Below are 24,774 nucleotides of genomic sequence, written 5' to 3'. Positions count from 1 at the left end.
CATTATATATTAACAGCAAAGATCCTGAAACAAAAAGCTGCGTTTTATATTGTCCTAGTGTTATTATGACAACTTTCACTATGTCAGGTGGAAACGCTTTGGAAATGCAAAAAACACTTAACATTTGTTAAGATTTTAAATTCTCTTGAAGTGCTTCCCTGTAATGTCCTGTGGCTCATGTGGAACTTCAGATACCACTGAAAAAGCAAAATTTTGTCTGTTGAATTGAATTTGAGTTCTACAAACAGGAAAAAGTCCTGATCTGGTGTCATTAATATGAGTAAATCTCAGGTTTAATTAGACATATTTAGGTAGCTTACCACTGTTCTTAGGAGTCTAAAAACTAATTTCCAATATCCAATTACTTTAACATCCAGGAGCCTTGCAGTCTATTTGCATTTATTTCAGCAACTTACTCTCATTGTCATTAAGGTTACTGTCCTTTTGAGTGTGCACACTCAAAGAGAGTTAAAAATGCATACACACATTGCAGTTCTTTGCAATGACTCTGTAACAAATTTTGGAGGAAAATAAAAAAAAGAATTAAAAACCTGGCTGAAACCAGAAAACAAGATCTAACACAATGTGATTTTGCCAGATATGAATTGCACTAGCCTAACCTGATAACTTTTCTTCAATAGATCATCAATACAACATAAATGAAATACAAATCTAACAGGATTTCAGAAAAGCATTACAGATGGTGTCACTTAGGCCTAGTAGCGAAGACAGGAAATGAGGATTAGCAGCAGAATTTAAAGCACACCAGGAATTAAGGACAATAAAGAAGTTGGCAAATCACAGCAGTGAAAGGGAACACACCAGATAAGAGACAGAACTCCTCGAGGATCATTTTTGTAAATTATTTTAGTTAGAATTCTCATCATTGGTGTGGACATAAATAGGAGCAAGTGACACAGTACTTTTAATAAAGAGAAAGTTATCAAGAGATGGAAATCCTTAGAATAGCAGTAGAAGAAGTAAAATTCAATAGTATAAAAGTTATTTGTTTGGTAAACTTGAAAGTCATGCATAGAAAGCATCTGAAGAAAGAATGTGGAGGAAAAAAAGTTCATCATGTGATGAAAAATGTGACCTATCAATGTGAAATATATGCAAGAGGATCTAATATAACTTTAAGATACATCAAGCAGGAGAAATAAAATAAACACACAAGGCACTCTCTGAATCCATCTGTATCATGTTCATCAGCTGTCTTCAAGAAGGAGTTACTTAAACTAGAATTTGAAAAGCAAAGGACTGAGGGATTGAATAAAAAAACGAGAGATCAGACTAAGAGAGCTTTTTGTTCTGTTTTCCTCAGGGGGATTGTGCGAGTAAGCATGGGGACAAAGTATCTCTTAAATCAAACCAAAAGAATTGTAAAAAAGTAAAGCCAAGTGGTACACCACTCCAAGGAGCTTTGATACAGGACTATACTAGCAAAAACAAACAAATGAAAACAAACAAACCAACCCCACATAGGTAATGAGGAGCTATCTATAACAAAATTTCATCTAGAAATAAGAAAAATCCTAAGTATTAGAACAATGATATCTTTCATATTTTCCCTGGTTGATTTGAAAGTAAATTTTACTGAATTAATGACCAGAATTTCATGAAATTAAATGTGCAGGACTGTAGGACTAATCTTGATAATGTAAACAGTTCCTTCCAGTTCACTATTTACATCATCTTACAGCACATAAGAAAACCAATACCTTTCTACATTCAGAAACTAGGCACAGCATATACATAACAGATTTACATTTGAAACCTGCCTTCTGGTGTAGAGGTCAATTATTCTGAGGTGTAAAAGAGTGACCTCAGGGGAAACATTTGCAATGACACATATGTAAAACACTGTTCAGACACAACCCTTTTGAATCAGCTGCATATTTTCAGCATATTGGCTCCTTATTATTTTTATACTATTTGTAGACATCCTTTAGCAACCACCTACAGTAACAAATAGTCATGACAAATGTGAAATGCAACTTTTTCCAGTGAGTGGCTGACCTAAAACTTACTGAGCACTGCTTGTTCACAAACCATTATCCACTATATATTTGAAAATGTCACGTAAATACAGTAAAAACAGTGAATGGCTGATCTTGCTCCAAACAAACACCTGTTTATTTAAGGAAAAAATGGATACCAAGAAGAAAATCCCTGTTTCCTTCCACTATTTCTTCCTTCAACCCTTAGCCTCTTCTTCTCCAGCTGTTTACACCTCTGCTTTTCACAGCTTTCTTTCTTTCAGCCCATTCCACTTTGTTTCAGTGCATGCAATATTGGCCAACATAAGGAACCCTTCAGCCACCTGAAAGCTCTTTCCCCTTGACCAGCATTTGCCTAGGTCCAAGCAATGCTGCTTCTGCTGCCATTATACAGACAAAAAACAAACACTTCAGCCACTGGTGAACTGCCCTGTCTGGATTTTCTTGAAATGTGGACCTTGCAGCTCTCCACAACATTTCATTTTCCAAAAGAATGTCTAACAATAATAGGCACAGGCTCACTTCCCCTACTGCAGAGCTTCATCTCTCTCTAAATAGACACTAGGCCTAATGGATATGAGGAATACACCGAAATGCTTATGCCAAGTCTTCAGAAGTGTAGAGGGAAAAAATGTCATCAACCTTTTAATGATCAGCATAGTTACTTACATTGTGAATTACACTAAACAGGATAGGAAGGGAGAGGAAATTTGAGAAAGTCCATGCTTATTTTCAAGGCTTTATTCTTTGTTGAAAAGACTGAATAAAGGCAGGGGAAGTTGCCTCTCCCACTCCATTCTGGAGCAAAATGCAAAGCTCCTTCAATTTCTCAGGTCACCTATTCTGAAGTGTTACCACAGATCTTTGCCTTCCAACTCTTCTGAGGTCCTTTGAATAATCCTTCTCTGTACTACACAGTTCTCCTGAAGTATGTGAGGCTTGTAATGCCTGCTCTATATTGGAGGAAAAATGAATTAAAATTCTGAGGGCTGTTCTGCCTCACGTTTGTTTCAGCCTGTGCTCAAGCTATGCTCCAAAGAAACTGATGAAAGCAAAGGAACAGGTACATTCTGTACTGCTATTCTGTCAAAACTGCATTAGAGATGAGAAATAAATCTCAAGGTGCATTACTTTGTTAAGCATGAAAAGAAAATCAGCTCTTTCTAAAGTCCAGTTACTCTCTCAATTCTAAAGCTGTCTCACACTGTAGAACTGCCCGATTTTCAAGTCACCAGGGCAAGAAACTTTAGTTTTGTGTTGGAAGGAATTTTTTCCTCTGGGACGAGCTACATGCAGTGCAGCATTCCATGTGTCACAGGGATTAAGATTTTAGGACTCCATCAAATCTGCTTAGTGGCCTGCTAAAGCAGATCAACAAAATAAAACAAAAATGAATAAAAAACCACCAAGAAAACCCAATAATATTTGGTTTTCTTGGTTATTTGACTTGAATATTAAAACTTAATAATAATAATATAAAATATTATAAAATATATAATATAAAATAAAATTATTTATTTTAAATATAATATAAAATATAAAAAATATAATAATAATATAACTTGAATATTAAAAATTCAAGAAGAATGAGCCTACAACAGCAAAACTCATTTGTAAGCATGTCAGGAAATCCTGGTACCTCTGTTCTTCAAAATACAATAGCTAGAAGATAGTAAGATGATGATAGATAGGTAAATCATGAAGACGCAGCCAGCCAAGGATCTGGCATCTTTCAGAAGTGTAAAAAAATGTACTATTCATATTTTCTGACTCATTTCTGTCAGTTTAAAATACATTACCAACATACTTCTAGTTGCACACTACACCACTTTAACAAGAAAAAGCGGTGACTTAGAGAATAAGAAAGCAGTTCTTTGATGCATACCTGTTCATTGAGTTCATTGGATGAAACTAATTTGCCTTGCAGAGGGCAAAGAACCTCTCTCATCTTTGTTCCCTTGTAAATAGTCTACATACACAAGCCACACCTCCACTTTGCTAAGCGTGCATCTCAGAGGAGTGCAAAGGAGGCAGAAACATGTTCTAACACTTTTTTTGTGTGTGTGTGTCTGTACTCCATTTTCATTTCTCTTTTCTCCCAGGTTTTCTAACATCTTTCATACTATAAAGCTCATCTGCTGGTATTTCTGTGTTACACCTCAATTGTGATCAATGAAGCAGTGTAAGACCAGTATCACATCAAGATTAAGCTCTGTTACATCAGCAGTCCTTGCAGGATGCTAACAGCTGCAGCTAGTTCACAAATACAGGGATCTCTTGTTTCAGAAACTGCACGGGGCAGGAATACCAGGAGCAGAGCATGCTAGAGAGGGGAGGAGCAGAAAATCCATCTAGGCAGATTTGCACACTTCACTCATGCTCTGTTCCAGATACATGTCAAAATCCTAACTGATTTTAAGCAGCATCTTACTACTAAAACTGATTTAGTAAACAAACAACTTAAAATAATTTACAATTTAAATTGCAAAATTGACTTCTATTGTGTTTCTGAGAGCATTTGACGTAAAGGCTCCCTGAGAAATGAAAAGTGCTGATCTTCTAATTTAGACATTTTGTTTCACTTGGGCTGCCACGCACTACCTTTAATTTCAGCTGCTGGCAGTAAACAACTTCAATGTGAGGGCTATTAAGAGACAATCATTCAGAACAATTCTCATGGGTGACAGAGACACAGCTGCCAAGATTCAGTTTAGAACTGAGCAGGTAAACATGGAGAAAATGCAACTCAGGCACATGGATTAATATGATGGAAATAAAACTCTGGATAACAAAATGTGATGTTCTGTTTTATGTGTGTGTGATTTTATTATGTGTCATGACTTTTGTGAGTAATCTATTAGAGGCTCTTTATTACAACATACAGACATGCTATTGAATATGAAAATAATTCCTAAACAGTTTTAAGTCCTATCCTCAGAACATTTTATATAAAAGGCTTTTTTCTACCACCACTTCCCATCCCCAAAGTTTTTGTTCCCATTTCTCCTATAAAAATCCAAAGAGATTCTGTAACATAAAAATTAAACTAGTTTAGATATAGTAATAACCAAATGATTTTTGTCCTGTGTGTACACAGATATACTGGAAATTAAACACTTCTAAGGCATCCCTCTGCTCACCTCAGTGCTCCCACAACAGCTCTTTAAAACTGTGCTGCTGATTTTCAGACAGAGAAGTGCTGTGGCTGTTTCATGGCATAGCCTGAGGCTGCAAATGCTCTGAGTCCTCAAACATTATCCTTCAAAGTTTTCAGAAGTTTCTCAGTTCTTTGTTTAGCCATCAAATGGATTGTCACACACAAGTTTCACACAACAAAGCATTCAGAAAAATTAGAAATTCATCTGCCTTCTATTAATAATTCATTACAGAAAATACAACATGAAATATAATCAGCATGATACATTCCTAAGTGAGAAGTGTGCGTTCTGTTAGTGGGCACTGAAGGTTCCATCACTCGACTGACTCCAATAAGGACATTTAATGCTGAATTTATACCCATTTCACTTAAAAATAATGGGCAAACCAATATAAAAACAAATTGTAAGATTCCACCTAATTAAGTTTTCCTGTCCTTTAAGTGATTGAAGATGAATAATAAAACTAGTAGAAGTTTCAAGAAAGTCAGGAAACAGGCACTTTTGAATCTAAGAACTACTGGGGATTTTGAGGACAAATCAGATACCACATTTTTTCACAGCGGTCATCTGTCTGTACACAGACAATTTTATTTGGTTAGAGTAGTTTTCATTTCTCCGAATTCACACCAAAAAAATAAAGTTAGAATTTCAAAAGGAATTAATTATGTGACAAATCAGTTGATGGTTAGAACAGCACTTTTGAAAATATATGTTTGATTGTTGCTGTTCGTGCTCTGGAAACATAATTAACTAACAAGCATTAAATACTGACATTTAGAAACATGCTTAGAAGCAAGTTTGATTTGTAGCTGGACAAAAGAGAAAAAGGAAAAGGGAAAACAGAACAAACAACACAGACACTGAAAAAGGCCTCACAAGCAGAATTAAGCAAGCAAAGAGAAAAGCTACAAGTTTGTTGGTTTTTTTCTATTGCTTATTCTGTTTCTGAGCTATATATATATTTTCTGGCACCAATAGAGAATTACCAACTTCATCAATAAAAACAAGATTACCATTAGTGATGCAGGTTTGGAGAAGAATCTGTAATACTGTAGATTAACAAGCACTTCTGGTATTGTTTATACATTTTTATATACGAGAAGAATGAAATTAAAAATATGAATACACTTTACTACTACCACTCAGGTATTAAGAATTACTTCAGTTTCAGGAGCTGCTGTTCCAAAAAGCTGCCAAGAACAAGGAGCAACTGTGACAGATATATTAATATTGTAGGGTTTTTCCCCCATTTAAGGAAATGAAGATAAAATGTTTTTAATAGAGCACATTTCCTCCTCTCAAACAGTGAGAAGACACACAGTGAGAGAAAGAAAAATGTCAGTAAATTTCCTCTCCTGGTGCTCTGAATGCAGCCAGACATAACTGACCAGGGACAGCAGATAAAGGACAGGCTTGCACAGAATGTCCTGGCACCAACCAGGTGCTCTGTCTGAGACACCTGATCTGGCCGTGAAGAAGATCCACTGGATGTCCACAGCACTTGCAGTAAGCTTCCTCATGTCCTAACTAGCCTGCCTACATTCTTGTGCATGAAACAAACATTTTTTGATTGCACATTTACTCTCAGTGTATGTAATTCACCTACATGAAACCTCAGACTCAGTTCTCCCTACCTCTTCAGATATTTGCTCCTCTAGACATTGATATGATTTCATGACCCTTGCTTAGACCGTTTTCTATAACCTTTCACTGTTACCTTCCTTGTACTTCATTTTCCTCATGGATAGAACAGCTGCTTATAGTTTAGATACATGAAGCTTTGACTTGAACAATTCATCTTAATTTTTGGTCAATTACACACACTGAAAGTATGGTCTCCAACACTTGTATTGGCAACATGAAAGCAACTAGAAGATGACAAATGGAAAACTCATCAACGAGGTACTAAAAGATATATAATTTACAGATTTTCAAGTCTGGCTTTTGTCAGCTTGCACTTAGGAAGGCTCAGAAAACATATGTAAACCTGTTTCTTGGGAGGAACTGTGGGTACCAAACACTGTTCAAAAAACAGATTTAGTAGCAGATAGTTTTTAAACACATTCTATAGCTGTCTCTATTTTCACCCATCAAAATCCCCAGGACAAAGAAATTTGCATGCACAAATCAAACCTTTCTCACCTCTTTGCAATGAGTCTGGCTTCTAATCTGCATACAGCCTCCCACCTTGCAAGAGAGTCCATCGTGGTTAAGATTAAACATCTGCATGACTCAACAAAGAAAAAAAGTTCATGCTGCCAATTTAAGTCTTTGCTACAGTAACTCTAGAACAAGGGTAAATGGCCTTAAGTTGCACCAGACGAAACCTGGATGGATATTAGGAAAAACTGATTATCCTAAGGAGTGGTAAACCATTGGAACAGGTTGCCCAGGGAGGTGGGGGGGGGGAATCACCATCCCTGGAGGTTTTCAGGGGTAGACACAGTACTTAGGGACATAGTTTAGTGGACATTGCGGTGATGGGCTTACGGATGATTTTAGTGGCCTTTTTCAACCCTAATGATTGTGTTAATCTATGATTCTATACAGTAAAGATCCATTTTTCTTATCAAAGCAAAGAAAAAACACGCTATACTCAAATGTCTAAACGTAGGCATTGCTAGAGTTTTTGCAAAACTGAACTCAGCCACTAGCAGCAGTACTGAGTACTTCCTCCATACAAAATATTCAGCAGTTATAGCCAGTTTCCATTGTCCATCAAGTTACAGTTCACAAATCCCAATCTTTTGCACACATTTCAGCTTGTCTACTTGTGTGCTTATTCTTTGATCTTTCTAACTGACCAATGCCAAAGCCATGGCTTAATTTGATGTTCTAGTTGCTACATTAAAAAAAAAAAAAAATCTCATATCCTTATTCCTACTGCAAAGAAAATAGGGAAGAGCCTTTTTGAGAATCTTTGTCAGGTTTCATGCTCATCACAAACCAGCTGGAGCTTAAAATTAATTACAATTGGTTACCTTGGCAACACTAAATCATGCTTGAAAGTTTCAATATTGTTTATTCTTGCAAGTTTCCACAGCAATTTCAGTTTCAAGAGTAATAGACTGGGCACCAAAATTCATCCAAAAATGTAATCTGAACTGGCCCTGGCACTGAATCAGCACCCTGTTCTCTCTCCACCTTGCATAAGAACATTTGTAACTTGTTGCATTGTGCTTTGAAAACACTTGAACTTTGGGTATTGACCCTTAAAAGGTTATTCAGCAAGTGCCCGCTGTTCCCATCAGGCAGCTACTGCTCAAGTCATAGATTCTTAGATCTCTGCTAAATTGATATCGATTTCATATGTTCAATTAAAAGCATACGATAACTGGGTTGAAAGGAGAGACAGAGGAGCTTGTGTGTTATTTTTTAAATAAGGCAGAAAACAACAAAGCTACATTCAAATACATCAATTTTTTCTCAGCAGTCCAAATTTCCCCTATGATTTAGGACATAAAAGCATTAGAAAAACATCTAGTCTTACTCAGTTCCTTAGATTTTGAAGAAAAATTTCATTTTACAAGTAAAATAGGCTTTTCAGTGTATGGATTTTCAGGGTTATAAACTCTGTACTGTGTGCTTGGGCATCTTCTGATAGTACTCCCTTTTCTGCGTTAATTGTTATTAAAAGTTTTAAGTTATTTATTCTGAACTGCTAAATTTGTAGCTTAATTTTCTACTTGCTACAGAACTAGTTTGAGACTTTCTTCTATATTCCACGTTGTAAAAAATGTCCAGCTATTATTTGTTTGTAACTGCTCTTAATATAAAGTAATGATTGTTTTCAATTAACTATTTATGTCCCTGTAAAACACCAAATGACACAGTCATTTCACTTAGGCTATACAATTTCTACACAATGGCATTTTTCCCCTACTCTGAAATACAAGAAAAAAGGCAGAGAATTCTTTTTTTCTCCCACCAAGTTAATGTTCATGTCCCAGCCCTGCAAATGCCTTCTGCATAGTAGCTTCTTACTCTACATGTTTTATCACATGAAGTTTGGGATGATGAGTAAGAGTTGATTAATATGCTCTCACTCCTCACATTTCTACATGATGAGATTGGGAAGCAAAGCTCAGAGTTTGAGCAAGTCATGACTCGAGGCAGATATGTGGCTGGAGAAAACATAGCTAAGGCTCAAGGTAAGAAAATCAGTGGCTAAAGGTGTCAGTAAGAAACCTGTCAAGCCTCGCTTATTTGTCTCCTTGTCATTACCTCCTCCGCAACGCCACCTGCTGAAGCATTCATAGTGAAATAGCAACTGTTTTCACTTCCTGATACATGTGGCAATCATCCATGCTGGACACTAAGAGTGTCACATTTGCTGCAGAGAAAGAACCTAGCAGTGCCTCATACCCTCTGAAACAAAGCAGAGACTCTCCTCCAAAACATCCAGATCCTCTAGCCAAACATAAATGCACATGCTTATCTTATGATCCATACAGCAAATAACTGCACCAGACGTTCTCATGATCATAGGGTCACAGAACGGCTTCAAGTGAAAGGGACCTTAAACATTATTTTGTTTCAACTCTCCTACAGTCAGCAGTGTTGCTGACCACTAGATCAGATTGCCCAGGGCCCCACTCAGACATGTCATCCATAGATTCTCTGGGCAATCTGTACCAGTGCTTTACTACTATCTGAGTAAAGAATTTTTCCCTATCATCTATCCTAAATCTCCTCTACTTTAGTTTAAAGCCATTCCCTGTGTCCTATCCCTATCAGACTACATAGGAAGTTAGTCCACCTCCTGCTTGCAAGCTCTCTTCAACTACTGGAACGCTGCAATGCGGTCTTCCCTCATTCTGGGATTTCTTCAAAACATAGAAAGATGCATGCATTGACACTACACAAAATTGAGAGAGAATTTCACTAGCTTCTTACCTTGGCACTTTTGGAGTCTGCAGTAAGGACAGAAAAAGTAAATTGACAACTTCTGAGCTGTATAATGGCTTTTGTTGGTAAAAATATCAGCATAAAATAGTATAAAACAATGCTTATTTTGAAGGTGAAGGATGAGCAGTTAACCCTACCGCAATTAAACCACAAGTGCAGACAGAGTTCTGGAACCTATTGTGAAAACAAGTAAACAGTGCTCTTTAAAACTTGTCCCCTCTTTCATTTTAAAATACGAAAAACATTCTCTTCACATTTTTCCAGTTAAACAGAACATTGGCACCAGAGAGACAATGAGGTCAGTACTACTCCCAAAGTGCAGGCAGAGGATACTAACTTCTTCTTTTAACATGTTATATAGAAGTTTTCAGGTATTTCCTTTGCAAATAGTATGATACTTCAAACCAAACTCCTTGAATATAAAAACTATGCATTGATGCACAAGTGCAGAGCAGCTGAAACTGACCTCTCCCTGCTCTTACAATGGTGCTCTCACTGACACAAATCATACAGAAAGAAGTGGGCTAATCAAAACTAGGTTGTGAAAGCGTAGAAAGTACAATAATAAAAAGGCTTCTGTTGACCAGCATATGGAGAAAGATATGAAAGATATGAAGGGCTTATAATTAACACAGTCACTGAACTCCTCCCGAACAGAGATGGATGCGCAGGATTACCAGCAGGTGAACCAGATGAACCTTCACTTGAAGTGACTCAAATATGCAGAAGCCCAGTACTGCTTCAGTGAAACACAGCTTCCAATAAACATTCAGAATTTTACCCCTACAATACTACTGAATTTCTCAGGAACAGAAAGAAACAGTTTAAAACATGATTGATTTTTCATACTACTCTTATGTATAATATAATCCACCAGATACCCTGTTTTAGCTAGAGGAGAAACCATCATTCAAGTTGAAATTCCACAAAGGCAGATGATAACTTGAAATTTGTTTCAACTAACAAATTTTAAAATTGCAGCTTGGGCTCAGATCTTCTGCGTGACAGGCTAGTTACAGTACCTTCACTTGTCTACCTGCCTCAGTGTTTTTTGTTCTTAATCATATGCTGCATGTATGGGTATCTGCCCTCACTGCGCACTGTTCATCAGATAATGCTAGGTTGCTATGGCAATAGCTTAAAAAAGAAAAAAATATCTAGAAGCTGAATTGTGGAAAAGCCTGGGGCTAAAAGATGGATAAATGACCAATACTTAAAATTAAATGTAAGTGCAATTTTTCCTGAGTCTTGCTGGGACCATTTGCGAAGGAGCATATTCTCATTCATGAAAAAAGACAAAACAAGGGTTTTTGTTATAGGGTTTTCCCTATAATAATTATTATTTTCTTACTCAAGCAGGCTTTTTGTTCCAAGATTACTCTCATGTGACAAAATACTGTATAAATCACAAGGATATTCTGTAAGATGCCCAAGGCCAAAAGGATCATTACTGAATTTAATCACTCTACGTTATCTTTTTAGATAAAGATTTAATATATTAAATGTTTACCAGACAAAAAGGTGCACGTTACACAGACATCCAAAATCCACTTACTTAGCTAATGAACACTAATATACTCACACAATTTAAAAAGGAAGCACAAAATCAAATATCTGATCGAACCCAACATTTAAGGCTTTACCATTTCCCAAATTAAAGCTTAAATTGTCACAGAAATGCTTACCTCAGAAAAAATAAAGAACACAATCTGCAGTGGAAGTACTTGTATTACCTGGGTAGTACTTCATGAACCACTATGCATCTCTGTAACTCTATCTGCCTCACTACTGTTAGGAGGTAGATAGTTGCAATACTCAGTCTCTTAGTGCTGAGAGTCCCACAGTGTTCATAACAAATTAGTAAAACTTCAGAACAGCAAGTTGCTACTCAAAAAAAGCAGAAAAGAAGTTGAAGTTGGAACTAAGCCTGAAGTCACCAACATAAAAGACAGCAACAGTATCCCCTCAGGGAGCCCTGGGGCTTTAAGGAATTTAAAACAGTTAAAACAATCACTTAAAAGCCTGATTCAAGCTAGCTGACTTTGCTGTAGGTGGAATAATTAATATGCTACTAAAATCAACTACAGAAACAGGTATCAGGAGCAGCACCTACTTCTAATAATCTGTTACTGTTTTGTCCAAATGTTCATTGTTGCTACTTGAACTATCAGAGTTACGTATATCTCTGGATGTATGTGATGTTAGCTTAATGAATTATTTAAGGAAGATGGGTACAACTGAAAACAGTTACACGGACATGTTTGGGAAACCAATTCCTAACTAAAGCTTCATTTTTTGGATTTTTTCTGCTCAGTTCTCCTTACAAGAGGAGATAACTGCCTGTCACATTAGCACCTTATTCACTGTCCATCAGAGCTTTAATTTTGGTGGATGTTATCTTTCCTCTAATATTCTTTCCAAGTTCATCCACTGAGATAATATGAATGATGGCAGCACATGACCACTCCACTATCAGAAACTTGTACCAAAAGATCAAGACACTTGTATGCTTTGAAACTACTGGAATTTTTATTACAGCTTTATCAGTTTTATTCCTCATCCACAGATTTATTGAACGGTATTTGTGTGGTTTTTTTGTTTGTTTGTTTTTTAAATCAGATGGGAAACTTACAACAGCATTCACTACATCATTATTGATTAATGTTGGGTTCCTGATCTCTTAAGACACATAACCACAGAATCACAGAATGGCCAGGATTGGAAGGGACCTCAAGCATCATGACTTTCCTACCCCTGCCACATGCAGCCTCCCCATTTAATACTAGACCAGGCTGCCCAAGGCCCCAACCAATCTGGCCTTGAACACCTATAGGGATGGGGCATCCACAACCTCTTTGGGCAGCCTGTTTAAGCACCTCACCACTCTCATAGTTGACTTGTTTTGATTTCAATTTGAAAGACCAAGTTGTAAGCTATACAATACATTAATTCCCTCAAAAATAGCTGTCATCTTCTCATTTCCGTAAGGACAATCCAGAACTGATTTAACCAGGGCATTCATTAAAAATTGTGCTGTTCATGAGAATATTCAAACACAAGAATGTTCTCAGATGTCGAGAAACACCATGGGGATGCCTCCTTCAGCTAAACAGAAGGGAATCTAAACCTCTATGAAATGATCTAATCAGAAAAATATTTAGACAATGTTTCTGGTAAGCAGTGCAATTATTGTCACTCTTCTCATTATTTAACATTATAACCTAACAACAACAAAGAAGGAGATTTAAATTAGCTAATTTTTCTGACTAGAAAAAATAATTTATTTTCCTTCTCTGGTTTCAAAAGGTAGAAACGGCAGCAGGGCAGGGAGGAAGGAAGAAAAACTATTTAGCCGCAAGCGGGGGATTGCAAAGCCCATTACAATTCAGAGAACAAAAACTGCTTCAGCTACATTTTAAGTAGATGCCTTCAGGTTCTTTGTGTAATTTATGGATAGCTGCAAGTCCAGAAGCATTTATGACAGCCACAGAATTCCATTCCTCTAATGAAGTTAACTAAAGGTATTTAAAAATGTCATTTGTGAATAAAAGCCATTATTTGTCTTACGGGTATTTACACATTTGAGATGAAGTGGCTGCACAATAGGAATTCTAAAAGTAATTACTTCCCATATATTTATACTCCAGCTCAAAGAGCTAGTACCTGCTGGTTTCCTTCCCTATAGAGAATTACTTGAAAGTTTTTGCATTCTCTCCTAGGGGTAAAATACAAGAGGAATCTAGAGAGAACATCAATTTTCTTCACTTTTCTAATGTTTACAACTTCCCTATAGTATTTATCAAGAAATACACAACTCCCCATAGTTAGAGCTGTGCAGACTAACAGTAGGAATTCGTGGTGTTGATGGAACTATTGATCATACAAACATTAAAATTATGTCTCATGTAGCAAATGCCAATAAAACAGAGGTACATTAATCAGGAAATCAATACAATTGTCAATAGAAAGGCTAACTTTGACAATGTAATGCAGCAGGCAGATCTACCAGACAGTGGACTAAAACACAAATAACCCAGGTAGTGACCTTTTTGTTTGACTTCTGGCTGTGATGAAATACTGAACGAGTAACTGGAATGTACAGAATGCAAGGAGGAAGTAAAGGAGATAGCTGTTTAAATCAAGCTATAGAAAACATATATATATTATTGCTACAGTGACCTTTAATTATTTATTTAAAAAATATAAAAACTTATCCAAATAATAGTTAGAAAACAAAAAACAAAACAACAAAACAAATAAACAAAAAACCTGAAAAAAAGTGAAACAGAAAACCAATAGCCAAACTTCAACCTTTTGGATCATGTCTTCGTTTAACTCTATATTAATGAACGGCATTTGTAGCATACAATTTAAAATTGTTTTACTTGAGTGGAAAAAAAAAATCAAAATAGTTTGTACCATCTTCTCTTTAAAACATTAATATTACCCTCTCATGAAACAGTCTCATTACATATGCTTTCAGGACTTAAATTACTGTTTTAGGTAGAAACTATGTTTCTGGTGTGATCTATTCATTAGATTTGAAATAAAGAAATATATTCCTCTGGATGAGAACAGCATACTCTTTTACCACATTGTTTGTACAGGTTAACCAAAACTACCCAGTTGAATACCTGAGGCAGCTAGATCTAGCAGATGCTACAGCTTAACTGAGCCCTATACTCTGAATATTTATTATGTTCTCCAACTGAGTAGTAGGCTGCAAGCAGCACTGGGAAAATTTAGTGGTTTTTTTCCATTTGCTGAAGGACATAAAGTTCCTGACCAAACACTTGAAAATTCAAACGTGAAAAGCAGAACATAACATTTGTGGTACTAATAGGAATGGGAAGGTGGTTGGACTAGATGATCTTGCAGGTCATTTCCAACCTTGTGATTCTGTGATAATTTGAGTTAAATGGGAAAGTTATGTTTTTGAGTTACATTTACATATTTGTTAAAAAGACACCCACTAAAAATACAGAACACTAAGAAATAAGCAGCAGGTTGTTAAAGCCAGTATTATAATCCAAAAAATTATTAAAATTTTTTATTGTGTTTAAGATGACTCTGAAAATGTGACTTTTTAAGAAAAATATCATTATAAAAACAGGTTGGAAATGACCTCTTAGATCATCCACACCAACCATCCACCTGTCACCAATATTTCCCAAAAAAACCATGTCCCTTAGTACAACATCTAAACGTTTCTTGAACACCTCCAGGGATGGTGACTCAACCACTTCCCTGGGCATCTCATTCCAGTGCCTGACCACTCTTTTAGAGAAGAAATCTTTCCTAATGTCCAGACAGAATTTCCCTGGAAAAACTTGAGGCCATTCCCTCTAGACTTGTTGCTAATTATGCAGGAGAAGAGGCCGACCCCTATCTTATCATAACCTCCTTTCAGGGAGTTGTAGAGAGAGATAAGGTCTCAATAAAATAATCCCAGCTCCCTCAGCTGCTCTTCATAAGACTTGTGCTCCAGATCCCTCACCAGCTTTGTAGCCCTTCTCTTTCACACTCCAGAACCTCGATAAATTTCTTGTAGTGAGGGGCCCAGTGCCTAATGCAGTATCTATTCATTATATAGTCAAGGGATGACTTCACCAGGACTGAGTACAGAAGGGTGATCACCTCCCTGCTCCAGCTGGCAACACTAGTTCTGATACAATCCAGAAAATCATTCACCACCTTGGCCACCTGGACATACTGCTGACTCATGTTCTACCAAGCATCAACCAACTCTCCTAGGTCCATTTTTTCCACATAGCCTTCTAGCCACTGTGTCACAAGCCTGGAGTGTTGCTTAGGGTTTTTGCTGTGGACAAAGTGTATGTGGGACCCGGCATTTGGACTTGATCAACTTCATCCCAGTGGACTTGGCCCAGCAGGTCAGGCTGTCCAGATCCCTCTGTAGGGCCTTCCTACCCTCAGGCATATCAACTTGGTGTCATCTGCAAACTTACTGAGGGTGCACTCAATGCTCTCATCCAGGTCATCAATAAAGATACTGAACAGGACAGGCCCCAGTACTGACCTCTGGGGAACACCACTCATGATCAGCTGGATTGAACTCCATTCATGACCACTCTCTTGGCCTTGCCATCCAGCCAGTTCTTTATCCAGCAAAGAATATATCTCTCCAAGTCATGGACTGCCAGTCGCTCCAGGAGAAGACTGTGGGAGACAGCATCAAAGGCTTTGCTGAAGTCCAGGTGGACTACATCAACACTCTTGCCCTCATCCACCAGGCAGGTCATTTAATCATAGAAGGACATCAAGTTGGTAAATGAGGACCTGTCTTTCATGAACCAATGCTGACTTGGCCTGATTCTCCAGTTTTCTTGCTCATAATAACATTCGTATTCTTTTGGATTGAAACCTGTAAAGGATTCAGATGATCCCACTCAACTCAAAAGTCTAATGCTTGATTCAGAAATAAACTATGACTTTGTAAAAGAAAGTTTCTGAAATATTTGTTCCTCTTGGTGCAAACAGACTTCATCAAGAGAGTTTGCCAGTTATGTTGGCAATTGCCGGAGTGCTACTGGAATACAAAACCATTCCATGACACTAGAAACTGATCTTTTAACAAAGATTAATGTCAACTATTGCAATAACTTCTCTCCTATATTATTTACATTTTTGTGCTGGAATGTGGAACTCTAATACTATGCCATTTCTATCCCCTGAATTATTCTATTGTTAGACAAGCTTCTCCACTTTTAGTTTTGGATACTTCCCTTCATTTTCAATATAACTTTACTCATAACTGAAATATGTCAATTTTTAAGATATGTAGGGAGCAGCAGTCACCATGCAATCTAGGTGTTATAAATTTATTTTTATACTTATCACATTATTTTCTTCTCATACACACATACTGACCCAGTTACAGTGCAAAATTAGCACATACTTCAGAACAGAATGTAGACCTAATTTTGAAAACCAAGTTACAGACTTGATGTCATAAAACTCAGATTATGAACTTTTTTCCCCATAACTGGTAATTACAACCACAATTTTCACTTAACTCTCACCATAGAAACTGCACAACAATCTACTACAGCAGAAAGCCAACTACAACATAACCAGTTGATCAGAGCTCTAGTATGTTTGGGATATGGGATCATCAGTAGACTCTAAAACATGTTAGAAGAGAGGGAGAGTTTAAAGAAACTTGCCTTTATCCATGTTTGTCCCACTGTCCCTACAACTTCCTACAAGAAAATTTTCTTAAGAGTTTTATTCACTGGAAACCACTAGTCAGAGATGTATCCATACAATATCCATCAAGCCATGATTTTAAGCTTCAGTAACATGAGCTTAACTACAGTTCAATTCTTTAATTTGTTATCCAAAATCATCTGCATATTTCTTCAGACGATAAGTACAGAGCAAAATGGACAACTTAAAATATATGATTGTGATGCTTAACTGAAGAGATTGTTTTAGGAATTGACTAGAGTTAGTATGGTTGAATCCCTGCTAACAGCTACATATAAAATTGTGAGGTATATACACCTTTGCAAGTAACAACAGCAGATAGCTATACATCGTAAGACTAACCAACAGTTTAGAACAACATTCCAGCAAATTTGAAGTTATCGACAAAACACACATGCAAAACCAGAAATGACTTTTCCATCCTCCCAATGTAAACACAAATTTAGAAAATTTTGCCGAGAATATTAATTGAATTGCACATAAACAAATCAGATTGTAGAAAAATAATCCAAGAAAAAAAGTGGGCAAGGAAGGAAATACTTGGGGAAGTTTAGGAAGGAGAGAATTGTTTTACATGAAGGAATTAAGGTTGCAGACATTTATGATATATAAATATAAGGCCAGGAAAGGAAAACTAACTAAAAAATTTGTGTAACATTATCAGTTTTCTTTTTGTGCTTCACAAGTTTAGAAAGAGAAAGAAGAGAAACAGAATTTCAGCCTTGGGCAGAATAATATAGATTTTCTTTGGTGATGTATTAAAAAAAAAAAACGTAAGCATTTGCTCAGAATAGGAGACATCAAACATTGTCACTTATAACTCTGCTTCCTTTAGCGGAACACAGCAAAATGTATTAATTCAAAAATATAGAAGTCCCCTTCTACAGATTAGACCTGCTACATCACAGCAGCACTGACTGTAGTAATTACCTGTAGAACATCTAATGACTGTAGAATAAAGTCTTGACAGTTAAAATTGTTATTTTTATTTGTTTCACAAGATAACTGCAAATCTATCATTGTCTACTGCAAAAGCATTAAAATTACTTTAATAACTTTGTATCTACCAATAGATAGTTACTGTGTCTTTCCCTTTACTAATCACAAATCCATCTGGGCCATTAGATTATGACTTGTACATTTTTCATTTTACTGACTGTTCAAACTGATTCATGAAAAACAGTCAGCTTTTTCATTATTATTATTTAAATGTAATTCACGATTTAATCTGAAATTTGCAAGTGTATGCCTTCTTACAGTATTTGAATGAAAACACGTACCCTGAGGAAGAAAAATATTATGCAAAAGTACCAAATATAATCACTATTTTTAACTCTAGAGATTTAATAGAGACCAGAGAGATCTGACTAGGAAATTAGTCATTTAGAGTTTGACTTAAATCTGAGTGATGATAATGACACACACAGTTCTTAACTGAGACAGAAGATGTACTATGCTTGGCACTGCAGAAATGCATATGAAAGACCAGTCATATAAGCGGGAAAATTAATCTTCTATTTTAATTTTATATACTTAAGAAAATTAAGAAAGCATTGGGGGACAGAAAAGGCCTCTATAGTGGCATAGAACAAGACTATCCTAGTTTTTTCCTATAGTAATGCACTCTTTGGAGGGCCTGAAAAATGGGCCTCTTAATTCCCCTCCCACCACTCCACTGGCCTGACTGACCCACCATCACAGCACAGTTGAGGCTCTGCAGGACAGAAGAAATACCTTTAAAAAAAAAATTGACTTTCATCAGAGTATATTACTTAAACAAAGAAATTTATCACCATAAATAATGTTTTTTTGAGTTACCTTGACTATAGCAGTTTTGCAATAAAGCCAGTTTTTTCCAAAATGACCTGAATTCCTTATGTAACAGATAAGAGCAGCGCTCTACAACTCATACCTCTTCACACGCTGAACTATCTTACATTTCAGAAATACGGACTGAAGGCAAATGCAAGGCTTATACATGATCTTACCAGTTTTAACTGCTGCCCTGAATCCTTAAACTTCCACTAAATATCTTTAAGAGAAGTCAGAAATCTAGAAACTAGAGAAAATGAACTCTACTTTCTAACAAAGAAAGAATATAACAGCAAGATATAGTGGCTTTTGTTTGTTTGTTTTAAATAAATAGATATATTGCCTTATACATCATCTACCAAAAATGCAGTATAATCAATTTTATCTACTGAAAATAAATGTTATTTGGCTGATTAGAGACCAAAACAGTTATCTCCAAATGACTAGCTTAATTCATCCTGAATTTTGTCTCATCGTTATTCTGTGTTATACCCATAGCCTAACAGGAAAAAAAAAATGAAAGTAGAGAATAGATGATAAAAAGAGATCAGAAAGAAGAAAAACAGTGTCACTTTTCTGCAATAGAAATGCTTTTCCTCAGACTTCTCTTCAAAACCATAGAATTTATTTTGCAGGAGAATTAGCAGAATAAAAGCTCCTGAAATACAACTGTCCAAAGAGAATTCACTTGGTTAAAAGCTTGAAGATCCTCTGTGATAACCAGCCAGTTTTATAACTTACATACATCTTCATGGAGGCAATAAAAAACAATTTCTATTCAACTTCTGTTCCTTCAGAACCCAGAAACAAGTCCTACTCTGTACACATTTATGTTGGCCCTGACAACATTTGATGAAGTTGCCAAGCCACCATCCATCGCATTTGAAAAGTCATGGCAGCCTGAAGTCCCCTGTGATTGGAAAAGGGGAAACATAGCCCCTATTTTTAAGAAGGGAAAAAGGAACTACAGGCCAGTCAGTCCCAACTCTGTGTCTGGCAAGATCATGCAGCAGATCCTCCTGAAGGCCCTAAAAGCACATTAAAAAAAAATATGAGGTGATTAGTGGTAACAACATGGCTTCACCAACGGCAAGTCATGCCTGACAAACTTTGTGTCCTTTTATGATGGAGTTACAGAACCAGTGGATAAAGGAAGACCAACTGACATCATCTACCTGGACCTGTGCAAAGCATTTGATGCTGTCCCACATGACAACTTGGTCACCAAACTGGAGAAAAATGGATTTGATGAATGGACCACTTGCTGGATAATGAATTGGTCAGAAGGTCACACTCAGAGTGGTCAGAAGGACATGCTCAGTGTCCAAATGAAGATTGGTGACAAGTGGATCTCCTCGGGGATCAATGTTGGGTCTAGTGTTATTTAGCACCTTTGTAGTTGACATGGTCAGTGGGATCAAACGCACCCTCAGCAAGACTTCAGACTATATCAAGTTGAGTGGTGCAGTTGACACACTAGAGAGGTGGGCCCATGCCAACTTTATCAAGTTCAACAAAGCCACATGTAAGGTCAGGCACCAGGGTTGAGGTAATCCTAAGCACAGATACAGGTTGGGCAGAGAATGGCCTGAGAGCAGCACTGAGAAAAAGGATTTGCTCTCACAAGCTTCCCCATGGAGTACTGCATCCAGTTATGGAGCTCTCAAGACAAGAAGGACAGGGAGCTGTTGCAGCAAGTCCAGAGAAGTATGAAGACAGCCAGAGGGCTAGAGCATCTCCACCATGAGGACATGCAGAAAGCAGTGAGGAATTTCAGCCTGGGTAAGAACAGGCTCTAAGGAAATAATACAGCAGCCTTCCAGTACCCAACTGGGAGCCTACAGGAAAGCTAAGGAGGGACCTTTTATAAGGGCACGTAGCAATAAGAGAAGGGGAAATGGCTTTAAACTGGAAAAGGGTAGATTTAAACTAGATATTAAGAAGAAATTCTTTATTGTGAGGGTGGTGAGACACTGCAACTGGTAGCCCACTGAGGTTGTGAATGTTCCTACCCCTGGAAGCAGTCAAGGCCAGGCTGGACGGGGTTTTGAGCAACCTGGTCTAGAGGAAGGTGTCCCTGCCTACAGCAGGGGGGTTGGAAGTAGGTGACCTTAAAGGTCACTTGAACCCAAACCCTTCTATGATTTTATTGTCTATATTCCCTTACACTTCAGATCTCATTTCTTATAAAATTAAATTCAAAGAAGCAAAACATTTATACTTAAAATTAATATTTAATTCCTCCTTGTATAACCAAGATGTTATAATCACAATATAATTGCGTATAATCAATAGATATCAAGATGTTATAATCACAATATAATCAAGAGAGTAAGGCAAAGCAGACAACGATAACAAAAAGAGAATAAGTGGAAGAGCTTACCCTTCAGCTGAGCTCACCAGAAGACACCAAAAGAAGGGATCTCCAGAAGAGACCCTTCCCCTCTGGTAGCCAGCTCTTAAATAGGTCTAGGAGGGGTGGAGCCAGGCTCCACCCCTTCCAGCAGCACAGGTGAACTGCCTTCACCTGTGCTCCTCTGGCTGACTCAAGGCTCACCTCAGGTGATCAATCAGAGGTTCAGGCCGTGACTCAGCAGTTCCCATACACTCCTGTACTTGTATTTTATTGATATTTACCAAAATACTACCTGATTTTGGTTTTTTACCCCTATAGCTTCATTGACCTGATGATTCAAATAGATAAACCTGCAAATCTGTAAATGTATTAGCAGACATTAAGTTCATGGACACTTTCATATAACGTGCTCTGTTGACAAATTTTATGAACAATGAAAAACTGAGAATAGTTTCACTTTAAATGGGCAAAAAAATTGATAATGTATTATCGAGTTCCTCTTTATTCTTTTAGTGACATTATTATGTTAAACCAGATAGGAGTACAATAATAAAAGGTCCTTTTAAAAGACTTAAAAAAAATATCTGCATATGCCATTAAACATTTGTGTATATTCAGACAAGAGGTGTAAAAATGGTAATTTAGGAAAGACACATTCATGAGACAGCTGAAGGCTGTTTTTCCAAAGTAAAGACTTTATTTACATTTTAATTGGAATTAACCACTGTTCTTTTCTTCTTCTTCTTCTTCCATTTCCATGCCAAACAACCTTAAATAAGCATAGGTTTCAGTTCCTAACAAGTGGACAATATGAGGCTCTTTAGCTACTCTGTATCATCTCTTTTCAGGTTCAGTAATCAACAGAAGGTCCGCTTTTTTGAGAATCTTTTGGTGATACAAGTGTCAAATTAACAACACATAGATTTGGTTTAATGTTGCTGTTGCCAAAAATGTTATAACCCCATTTTAAAAGAGCAATTACTCCACATCTGTTGATTGGTACTAAACTAACACTGTCTTCGTGCAGTTTGAATAGTGCAGAAGTGCTGCACCTGTTTCTAATTGAATTATTAGTGGAACTGTCTATTGCTGTCTATCTTTTCATTTGTGCTATATCTTTTCATTTCTGTATAATTTAAGGAGGGAACTGCATTCAGTGGCTTTGTCTTTTTATATTTTACTATCTAACTTTTATGATTCATCTTCTAAATTGTATTCTTCTAAATTATTTTAGTTCGTACATAAAGAATTCAGAAAATTACAGAAGAAGGCCTTCTTTCATCTATTTGCCTTCTTTCTCCAATATGTTTTCTTAATACCTGAGAAAACCTCTGCATTCAGAAAAGTATTGTTGTTCTCTGACAACTCGACAGATAACAGATTCTGGTGAAGCCCAGAAGTCTTTTGTTCCAGTGCATACCAAAGAACTATGCACAAGGAGAGATTGGACAGAACATAAATGGTTTTAACTAAAACAACAAATGCTGAAATCCATGTTACAAGAATTAGCTCAGATAAGAGTAGACACAGAGAATAGCAGAGGAGATCAACCAAATGCTCCCCACCTACCACTTGTACGTGTAACTGACCAGTAAATGGTATTTTGTTTCCCATTTTAGTCTGTACTTCTCACTATGACTGTGTAGGATAGGGGACAAAATGATTTAAGCTGGTAAGACTAATACAGAGAGTTGACATAACCATGATTTATTGATTCTTCTGATCCTTTTCAGATTCCAGTAATCATTATTTTACGCACACACAAATGATTACATAAATGACTTTCTCAAGTAGAAGTAGCTATCAAAGTAAAAACACTGTAACAGTTTGTTTCAATTTAAAATTTACCAAAACGTATTGAACAGATGACTAATTTGTGATGCAATTCATTCAGATTACTACTTTGGTGCAAAATGATATTGCTTTCATTTCATAGTTTTAAAAATTATAGATGTTTCAACATTATCAAAGCAGTAATGCTATACTAAATAAATTATATGGAATGTAATGAAATTAAGGTACTTCAGAACTTTGATTAAATAATGGTAATACAACTAATTAAATATATTTTGAACTATTAACAAGCGACTTAATTCATTACACTAATTTTTGGTAATGTTCCAACATATTCAAACAAATAGAATTGTACATTCCCCTTATTTAACTTAATATGTTAATTAAGTTGCTCTTATTATCTTAATCTTCAACGGTGAAAATGGATATGTCAATCTCCCAGTTGTTCAAGTAAAATCCCTGTAATCTTGGGACTTTGCCTCTTAATGGCTAGGTACATTTTAAACCTCCAGGGTAGCCAAGTTAATTCCATTGTATAATAGTCACTCCTGTAAAACTTGACTTCCACTGCATTCCAATTCTCAAAACCAATTAGTACACTTTATGATTCCATTTGGAACAGCTCCAAGTTTACAACCATATCACTATACTTCATTATTACTTTATTTAAACAGTCTGACTTAGATCCTTTCTATTGTAAGGTGGTCTCCTAACAAGTTCTAGAAATATTGCACATATTTAACAGATGTCAGTACTACAGATTTTTAATTGCCTGCTCTTACTTTATAACATTTACTCAAGCACTTGAATCATGGAACCATTTGGTGACAGAGAGATATGCTGTCCTTCAAATTGGACAAGAGGGGCAAAGAGGTCATGGGAATGAAAATAAGAAAAAAGTCACACTCAAATTTGAAAGCAGCATAGCTACAAGACACTTTGGCTAATAGCTCGACAGTATAGATGTGACACATAATGGAGAATTCCATACAAAACCTCCAGGGTTTGCTCTTGGCTCTCAAGCACTCAGAAAGGTAGAGGTTTTGTAAGTACCTTGACCTTGCAGTCTGCTACTGTGGCAAATAAATTAATAAGTGTTCCCATCAAGGTCCAAGGAAGTAGTCAGAAGGCCAAATTAAACATGTAGAAAACAAGCATCACACATCACTTACCTTTTCCTCAATAAAGCATTGTTTTTCACAGTGTTTTCTCATATGAGTGCTAAACAGAAGAGAAAAATGATCTGTTTAGAGGCTAAGAAGCATTACCATTTATTTAGAAGATACTTTATCATAAGTCTATTTGCTGTTCTGTATTAACTAAGAGCCAGAAACCCAGTGGGATAGGTAATCACTTCTGAAAACTTTCTGAACTCGCAGTAAAACCTTACTGACTGCCTGAGGAATCTCTCTCCATATTCAGTTTTCTGAAAGAATATAGTTCAGTGTCCCTGCTAAAACAACTTGGGAACTCAGCAAGACGTTTCAGATAAACAACTAACTCAACACTACTTTAT

The 24,774-nt window shown here is 36.6% G+C and overlaps 1 long non-coding RNA gene across 1 annotated transcript in view; it reads right to left on the bottom strand.

Moving 5' to 3' along the window:
- Window positions 1–20,077: 20,077 nt before the first annotated feature.
- LOC122181535 overlaps window positions 20,078–24,774 on the bottom strand; it is a 72,303-nt gene continuing 67,606 nt past the window's right edge. Inside the window, exons 4-5 of the long non-coding RNA XR_006179466.1 lie at window positions 24,431–24,479; window positions 20,078–20,136 (exon numbers count right to left, since the gene is read on the bottom strand). This is a non-coding gene — a long non-coding RNA (uncharacterized LOC122181535). The remainder of the gene's footprint in view (window positions 20,137–24,430; window positions 24,480–24,774) is intronic.

This window comes from Lagopus leucura, unplaced genomic scaffold (assembly GCF_019238085.1).
Source record: "Lagopus leucura isolate 7727_CA_CO unplaced genomic scaffold, USGS_WTPT01 Super-Scaffold_100009, whole genome shotgun sequence".
Classification (NCBI taxonomy): domain Eukaryota; kingdom Metazoa; phylum Chordata; class Aves; order Galliformes; family Phasianidae; genus Lagopus; species Lagopus leucura.
Note: the sequence above shows the minus strand (reverse complement) of the source record. Positions and strands in the feature narration are given on the sequence as shown.